At 44.9% G+C, this 9,346-nt stretch overlaps 1 long non-coding RNA gene across 1 annotated transcript in view; it reads left to right on the top strand.

Annotated features, from left to right (window-relative positions):
* The window catches only part of LOC142073396 (uncharacterized), a 171,664-nt gene that overhangs the window by 554 nt on the left and 161,764 nt on the right, over nt 1–9,346 (top strand). The gene's annotated exons all lie outside the window — the stretch shown is intronic.

Below are 9,346 nucleotides of genomic sequence, written 5' to 3'. Positions count from 1 at the left end.
GTGTGTAACTGAAGATTAAATACAAAGCTTTCTTGCTTAAAAATGTATTTTAGTAGGTCCCACAAAACTATTATTTTCCAAAGGAAAAGCTATGAGTTAGGTTTCTATTGAATCAATTTCTAAACTTAGTTTCCATAAATGTTTACTGTCCAATTATGTGAAATGACATTGTAAAGTGCCAATATTGTAACTAGCCATTTTGTAGGAGCAGGGCTAATGCTCAGGCACATTTAGATATTTGGTCTTATTTCTCTTGCCAATTGAAAAACATTATTTTGCGTCATTACATCCTAATCCTTTAAGTGTATTGTTCCTTATTCCCATGCTGTTTTAGCTAATGCATGATCAACCACCATGCAGTATGTACAAGATGTGATGGGGTTTAGTAACTCCATGGCAAAAGTGCGGCAAGGTGATTTTTTCCCCCTTTTTGTAATAAAAGATTGTGTCTACAAAAAGTCATTAGGACCGGGTAGAGACTGGCAATTAAAAAAAATCTATTCTGAACCAGCTCAGTCAGCCATAATAGCTGTATCAATCTCCAGCACCTCTTTGTCTCAATATTAAAAACAGTGTGATTGTTCTCTCCCAGAATATTATAAGGGCCAAGGTTTCAAAAGTGGTTTGGGTGCTTAACCTGAGACATTTTTAAAGGGTGGGTGCTCAGTGCCTTCAGAAAATCAGCCACTGTAAGGTGTGTCAAGTTGGGAACCCAAAATTACTTGCTAATTTTGAAAATCTTGGCAAAAGCTTTACACTGTTCCTCAGACATTCTTGTCAACTGCTGGAAATGGCCCACCTTGATTATCACTACAAAAGGCCCCCCCCTCCCCCCCCCCCCCCCCCCGCTCTCCTGCTGGTAATAGCTCACCTTAAGTGATCACTCTCATTACAGTGTGTATAGTTACACCCATTGTTTCATGTTCTCTATGTATATAAGTCTCCCCACTGTATTTTCCACTGAATGCATCCGATGAAGTGAGCTGTAGCTCACGAAAGCTTATGCTCAAATAAATTTGTTAGTCTCTAAGATGCCACAAGTACTCCTTTTCTTTTTGCGAATACAGACTAACCTGGCTGCTGCTCTGAAAACTGTTTCTCCTGTTTCTCTGACAGGAAGAGCGAAAACCAGGGGGTGGAGATGGAAATCATCTTGGCCCTGCTAGATTTATCTATAAGGAAACTTAAATCCATATTCTTCTGATTCCTGTTTTTCACTATGGGTGCACTTTTACTAGAGACAAACAGAGGAGGACTTTCTGGAGCTCTTTCTAGTCACTGTTTAAATTATCTAATTTCCTGCTTCCTCTATGTAGGTCAATAAAGGGGGTCTTCCTACACAAGGTCTCTAGCACCATCCCCTGGATCTCTTCCATAAAGATTGCCCACCCATTACTAAATTAATACTGTAATGCAGCATTCTAGTATCCAGTGTGTTTAAAGAGGATCTTTTCAATTCAGGGTTTTTTTTATGGTATTTGTCTTTTATTGGTTGAAATGACATTTGCAGCTCTGATTGAAATGCATGCTCTAACTGGAACAGATCAGCAATTCTTCTTAGAGTGATTGCTCATATCGATTCCAATTAGGTGCATGTGCGCCACATGCACAGTTGTCGGAAAGTTTTTCCCCTAGCTGCACCCGTCGGGTTGGTTGTGGAGCCCCTTGGAATGGTGCCTCCATAGTGCTCTATATATGACCCTGCCGACCCGGCACTTCCTCAGTTCTTTCTTGCCGCCAGTGACGGTCGTTGTAACTGTGGCATCTTGCTCAGCAAGCTCTCCACGTTTCCCAAGCTTCTATCTACATTAGTGTTTGTCTTCCTTAGTAAGTTTAGTTAGTTATTAGTGTTGTGTTAATAGTTTGCTGTTGGGAGTGGGGGGTTCCCCTCCAACCCAACTGTGTTCTTCCTGGGGACTCAGGGCATGCCTAAGTCCCAGGGGTCCAAACCCTGCAAGTCCTGCAAAAAGCCTATGCCAATGGGCGACCCCCATGACGCTTGCTTAAAGTGTCTGGGGGAAACGCATCAGGCAGATAAATGCAGGATTTGCAAAGAGTTTCACCTGAGAATGAAAAAAGGAGTGGGACTTTAGACTGAAGCAGCTCCTTATGGAGGCGGCACTTAGACTGTGTCATAAATATAAAGGGAAGGGTAACCACCTCTCTGCGTACAGTGCTGTAAAATCCCTCCTGGCCAGAGACAAAACCTTTTCACCTGTAAAGGGTTAAGAAGCTAAGGTAACCTCGCTGGCACCTGACCCAAAATGACCAATGAGGGGACAAAGTCAAATCTGCAGGGAGGGGAACAAAGGGTTCTGTCTGTCTGTGTGATGCTTTTGCCGGGAACAGATCCGAAACGCAAGCCTTCCAACTCCTGTTAAGTTAGTAAGTAATCTAGTTAGAAAATGCGTTCGATTTTCTTTTGTTTAATGGCTGGTAAAATAAGCTGTGCTGGAGAGAATGTATATTCCTGTTTTTGTGTCTTTTTGTTACGTAAGGTTTTGCCTGGAGGGATTCTCTATGTTTTGAATACCCTGTAAGGTATTTACCATCCTGATTTTACAGAGGTGATTCTTTTACCTTTTCTTTAATTAAAATCCTTCTTTTAAGAACCTGATTGATTTTTCATTGTTCTTAAGATCCAAGGGTTTGGGTCCGTGTTCACCTGTATCAATTGGTGAGGATTATTATCAAGCCTTCCCCAGGAAAGGGGGTGTAGGGCTTGGGGGGATATTTTGAGGGAAGACGTCTCCAAGTGGTCTCTTTCCCTTTTCTTTGTTTAAAACGCTTGGTGGTGGAAGCATACTGTTCAAGGACAAGGCAAAGTTTGTACCTTGGGGAAGTTTTTAACCTAAGCTGGTAAGAATAAGCTTAGGGGGTCTTTCATGCAGGTCCCCACATCTTTACCCTAGAGTTCAGAGTGGGGAAGGAACTTTGACAGACCGCAATCAGCACAGGCGCAGCAGGACCTGGCATTGGTGTGCAATGCCCCAGCAGCGGTAACGGAAATGGCACCGCAGAAGGACTCTGGACGAGACCCGCTGCACCACTGCTCTCTGGTGCGGAAACAGTCGGAGACGACTCAGCACCGGTCCCATTCTCTCGGGCAGAAGCAGCAATGAAACAAGGTACTGGAAACCTCGACTTTGGGTCCCACCCCCTCGGAACTGGCCAGTGGGGTGTGTCTCAGGGAGGAGCCCCCGTGCTGAAAACTTTGGAGCCGGCACTGTTGACTTCGGTCCCGCAAGGAGGGCTGTTGTGTCTGGTGCAATTGGACTCACCGTGTCCAAGGTGCAACTGCCTTCCATCCCAGACACATTTGAGGCTGCGAGAAACCTCATAGATATGACGGCACCACGATCCCTGGCCCTTCACGCCAAGCCTCTGATGCCACAGCGTTTGGCACTGTCCCGTGGAAAACCGGCAATGCTCCGCCCCTTGGTGCCGCCACCAGAGGCAAGACACCGCTACTGCAAGGGGTTGTCTACATCTCCTTGGCCACATGGCAGCCTGCACTTAGTTGATTCTGCATGCCAGGCTGAGGCTCAGACCCCTGCACGTGTGGCTTGCATCGGCCTATCAGTTGGAACACGACAACCTGGACATAGTTGTGACGATACCAGAACAACTGTCAATGGTGGCTTGACCCTTGGAAGGTGTGCGAAGAAGTCCCCTTCAACAGCCCCCAGCCCTCCTTGTCCCTGGTAATGGACTTGTCAGCTCTGGGTTGGGGTGTGCATTTGGGATATCTAGAAATGCAGGGCCTATGGTCTCAGGACAAGCTCTCCCTTCATATCAACATCAAAGAGCTCAGGGCGGTATGTGTAGCATGCCAAACTTTTTGGGCTCGGCTGCAAGGCCAGTGCGTGGCAGTGAGGATGGACAACACCACTGCCATGTTTAACATCAGCAAGCAGGGTGGAACCCGCTCCCCTGTATTGAGAAGCCCTCAGGCTCTGGAAGTTCTGCCATGCTCTTTGAACTGTTAGTGGATGCCCAGATTGCGTTGCTACTCAGGACCTCGGTCGCCTGCTCCAACCAGACCTCAAGTCCCCCATCTCACAGCTTGGAAGCTTCATGGTTAAACCCCATGGAACTTCTGTGCTTGGAAGGGAAGTCCTACTTGACAGCAGGAAAACCTCCACCAGGGCAACTTATCTAGCTAAGTGGAAAAGGTTCACTTGCTAGTGTGCCCAGCGTCACACACTTTCACTTCAGGTGCCATACCACTCATTCTAGAGTACCTCCTGCACCTAAAACAATAATGCCTGGCAGCATCATCCACCAAGGTACACCTCGCTGCTATCTCGGCCTTCCACCCAGGTGTATCTGGATGCTCTGTATTTGTCAACCCCATGCTGGGACATTTCCTCAAGGGCCTGGAACGGCTACATCCACAGATTAGACAGCCAATTCTTACGTGGGACCTTAACTTGGTCCTCTCCAAAGTAATGGGCCCCTCATTTGAACTGCTAGCAACTTGCTCTCTTCTCTGTCTATCTTGCCAGGTAGCTTTTCTGGTTGCCATTACCTCAGCAAGGAGGGTGTCTGTGTTAAAGGCCCTCACTTCTGACCCACTTTACATGGTTTTCCACAAGGATAAAGTGAAATTTAGGCCTCACCCAGCCTTTCTTCCTGAGACATTTTCATTCAAGTCAAAACATATATGTGGCTGGTTGGATCACAGAAACCCCCTGGGAGCTGCCACCTGATGTGCCAAGATTACTTCTGCTCCTGCTTTCCTGCCAGCTTAGGATGCCAGCATCCTGCCTGGTTTGAGCCAGACCCTCTAGCCTGCTGCAAACCCAGACCCAGGTCTGAACCACGTCCCCTAACAGCTGTCGGCTTAACTGAAGGAAGCTTACGGAAGTGTCCCCGTCTTTAACACTCATATGCCCAACTCCCAATGGGGTCCAACCCCCAAATAAATCCGTTTTACCCTGTATAAAGTTTATGCAGGGTAAACTCGTAAATTGCTTGCCCTCTATAACACTGATAGAGAGATATGAACAGCTGTTTGGCCCCCGCCCCCAAGTATTAATACATACTCTGGGTTAATTAATAAGTAAAAAGTGATTTTATTAAATAAAGAAAGTAGCATTTAAGTGGTTCTAAGTAGTAACAGACAGAACAAAGTGAATTCATAGATATTTAGGTCTACCAAGCAAAATAAAATAAAACAAGCCAGTCTAAGTCTAGTACAGTAATAAAAACTGAATACAGATAAAATCTCACCCTAAGAGATGTTTCAATAAGTTTCTTTCACAGACTGGAGCTGGACACCTTCCTAGTCTGGGCACAATCCTTTCCCCTGGTACAGCCCTTGTTCCAGCTCAGGTGGTAGCTAGGGGATTCCTCATGATGGCTCTCTCCTTGTTCTGTTCCACCCACTTATATATTTTTTGCATAAGGTGGGAATCCTTTGTCCCTCTGGGTTCCCACCCCTGCTTCTCAGTGGAAAAGCACCAGGTTAAAGATGGATTCCAGTTCAGGTGACATGATCACATGTCCTGTGAGACCCCAAGCCTTCATTCCTGCCAGCCTGACTCACAGGAAGCCCTGCCTGCAAACAGAGCCATCCACAGTCAATTGTCCTGATTGATGGGAGCCATCAAGATTCCAAACCACTGTTAATGGCCCACACTTTGCATAACTACAATAGGCCCTCAGTTATATTTCATATTTCTAATTTCAGATAGAAGAGTGATACATTTATACAAATACGATGACCACACTCAGTAGATTATAAGCTTTGTAATGATACCTTACAAGAGACCTTTTGCATGAAGCATATTTTAGTTACATTATATTCACACTCTATGTATAGAGTGCGTCACAATATACCTGCCTGTTTTCTTTCCTAAGCCTCATGCCAATAATCGCGAGCAGAGGCTGCACTCTCTGGATGTTTGGCAGGTGCTAGCCTTCTACATCTAATGCACTAAGCCATTCAGGGAACTAAGTGTTAGATGTAGAACACATTCAGCACCATATAGTTAGCTACACGTTAGATGTAGAACACATTCAGCAGCGGATCCTTCCCTGAATGTTTTCTGAACCATCTATCCCACTTCTACCATGCTTGGTCCCAAATAACATCGGACCGCTGGGTTCTTCGCACGGTAGAAGTGGGATATTCTGTCCAATTCTGCTCCTGCCCTCCCTCCCTCCCACCCCCCTTCCCTGTCCCTCTTTAGGGACCTGTCTCACAAGCAGCTCCTTATCCAGGAGGTGCAGGCGCTCCTCGCCATAGTGGCGGTGAAGAGGTTCCTCAGGAGCTAAGGGGCAAGAGATTCTACTCCCGCTATTTCCTAATCCCCAAGGTGAAGTCGGGTCTCTGACCTGTTCTAGACCTGTGAGGACTCAACGAATTCATGGTGAAGATGAAGTTCCATATGGTCTCCCTGAGCATGATTATCCCTTCCCTGGATCCAGGAGACTGGTACGCCACCCTCGACATGAGACGTGTACTTTCACAAAGCCATTTGGCCTGCGCACAGGTGATTTCTAAGGTTTGTGGTCAACCACAAACACTATCGGTTCACGGTCCTCCCATCTGGTCTCTCAACGGCCCCGCAAGTGTTCACCGAGTGCATGTCAGTCGTAGCAGCCTTCCTCTGCAAGAGACAGGTGCAGGTATACCCCTACCTTGGTGACTGGCTGCTCAGGGGGCACACCGGGGAGCAGGTGGAATCTCAGGTCTGGTTTGTCAGATCTGCTTTCGAGAGACTGGGCCTCCTCCTCAACATGAACAAATCAACCTTGTCTCCGACCCAGAGAATAGAGTTAATCGGAGCGATGCTGGACTCGGTGCAGGCAAGAGCATTTTTGCCGGAGACACAGTTTCAAGTCATGTCAAACATGATTCAAGTGCCGCTGAAGGCTGTAGGCTCTGAAAATCATAAATGTTTCTCTTTCAGTTTACAATTTCACAGTTTCTATTGCAAGCAAAAGAACTAGAAATTGATACATTCTTTTAAAATTAAAACTGAGATTAACTGATATTTTAGGCCCCTGAAATTGGAGCTAGAGTGGAAACTGTGCACTTTACAGACTCCTAAATGCCTGTTCAGCTCCTCCCATTCATGTTTATGTAGTCTCTTCCCTGGAGTCATGCTATTGTGATAAGCTAACCACACTCTCATCCAGCATTGTTTTAACAAGAAACTTCCAAAGAATGTGTAGCATTTACCAAACAGTTTTCATCTTCAAAACTGAACCCTTACAGCACTGCAGTATTATCTCCATTTTTACAGAAAGAGAAGCTGAGGAGGAAAGGTGAAGTGGCTGCAGCAGGAGTCAGTGCTAGAGAGACTCGAGCTATTCAGTTTGCACTCTCCCAGTTGTGTGCTCATGCATGCTATTTAGATAATCCCTTTCCTGGTTAGGGTAATTATCTACTTAAAATACTAGTCTCTAAAAATAGCCTTCGCAGAATAAATTCTCAGTCTCTGTTACCCTTAGGTGCTCAGATAATATTGTAATGAGGGCTGCCTAAGCACCTAGATAGATACTCTGCTGCATTTCAGAATTAAAATTAGTCTCTTCAGTGTAACTATATTATCCTTAGTTTAAAAGATAAATATGCCACCATGGTCTGACAAAATATTCCTCCTTGTCAATATTGCATGGCTCACCTCCTGGAACCTAATACACTGGTGATATCTTTTTAATATTCTCCCTCATAATGAAGGATTTGAGTGTTGCCAATTCTCAGGATGTTTGCCATTTTTCTTAAATGTCCAGCTCGAAGACATATGTAATTACATGAAAATCTCAGCTTTCATTTAAAAAAAAAAAACATTTCTAGCCCTCCTGGTTGTGGAGAAAAGCTTGAGAACATGAACCCTAAGGGCTCCAGCACCAAGAGGCAAATACAAAGATCCAAAATTAATTATTAAAAAAACCCTCATGATTTTAAAGCCAGTCTCATGATTTTGGAGGGCCTGACTCATAATTTGTAAATCTCTGGGGTTGGCAATACTGGATTTCTCCCCAAAATGCACAGTGGTTGTATATTTTTCTGAAACAAATAGCTCTGTGCCAAAAAATGCCTTTTGACTAGATATCTCTTCATTTGGGATTTATGAAAATAGGTTGGAATCTGACAAAATACCCCATCCTGACAAATGACTTCTCCCAGTTTACACCATGGACAGGAGCTGGTATAAATAAAATCCAAAAAAATGCCCAGGATAAACACAAGTGCAGGTGCCTGCTTTTCCTCTGGAAACGACGAGGCACCGTGAGAATGACGGGCCTACGTACGTCTTCCAAAGTCAGTTCCTGGCTTCTAACAAGGAAACAATGATAAACAATTACTGTACAAACTCGGTAGTGCAAATGTCATGCGCATAAAATGTTTGTAAGCCCTATGGAACTTTGTTGTTTTGATGCAAGCCCTTTCCTTTTCCCTCTAATATATTTTATTGTTTGGTACATTCCTTATCTGAGACTCAAATTTGTAGGGAGAGTGGTCGCTTTGGATAAGCTATTACCAGCAGGAGAGTGAGTTTTTGTGTGTGTGTTTTTTTGAAAAAAAAAAAAAAAAAAGGGGGGTGGGGGTGGGGGGGTGAGAGAACCTGGATTTGTGCTGGAAATGGCCCACCTTGATTTTCATACACATTGTGAGGAGAGTGGTCACTTTGGATAAGCTATTACCAGCAGGAGAGTGAGTTTGTGTGTGTGGTTTTTGGAGGGGAGTGGGGGGGTGAGAAAACCTGGATTTGTGCTGGAAATGGCCCAACTTGATTATCATGCACATTTTAAATATGCATTTCCACGGTATGCATCCGATGAAGTGAGCTGTAGCTCACGAAAGCTCATGCTCAACTAAATTGGTTAGTCTCTAAGATGCCACAAGTACTCCTTTTCTTTTTGCGAATACAGACTAACATGGCTGTTACTCTGAAACCTGTCATTTTAAAGAAAGTGGTCACTTTGGATGGGCTATTGCCAGCAGGAGAGTGAGTTTGTGTGTGGGGGGGCGGAGGGTGAGAAAACCTGGATTTGTCCTGGAAATGGCCCAACTTGATGATCACTTTAGATAAGCTATTACCAGCAGGAGAGTGGGGTGGGAGGAGGTATTGTTTCATGGTCTCTGTGTATATAATGTCTTCTGCAGTTTCCACAGTATGCATCCGATGAAGTGAGCTGTAGCTCACGAAAGCTCATGCTCAAATAAATTGGTTAGTCTCTAAGGTGCCACAAGTACTCCTTTTCTTTTTGCGAATACAGACTAATACGGCTGTTACTCTGAAACCTGTCAAATTTCCCTGTAGCTCCCACAAACTGGTAGCCATTTGTTGCTGTTTATTACTTTTTTAAATGTTAAAAGTGTAAATGA

This window comes from Caretta caretta, chromosome 10 (assembly GCF_965140235.1).
Source record: "Caretta caretta isolate rCarCar2 chromosome 10, rCarCar1.hap1, whole genome shotgun sequence".
Lineage (NCBI taxonomy): Eukaryota > Metazoa > Chordata > Testudines > Cheloniidae > Caretta > Caretta caretta.
Note: the sequence above shows the minus strand (reverse complement) of the source record. Positions and strands in the feature narration are given on the sequence as shown.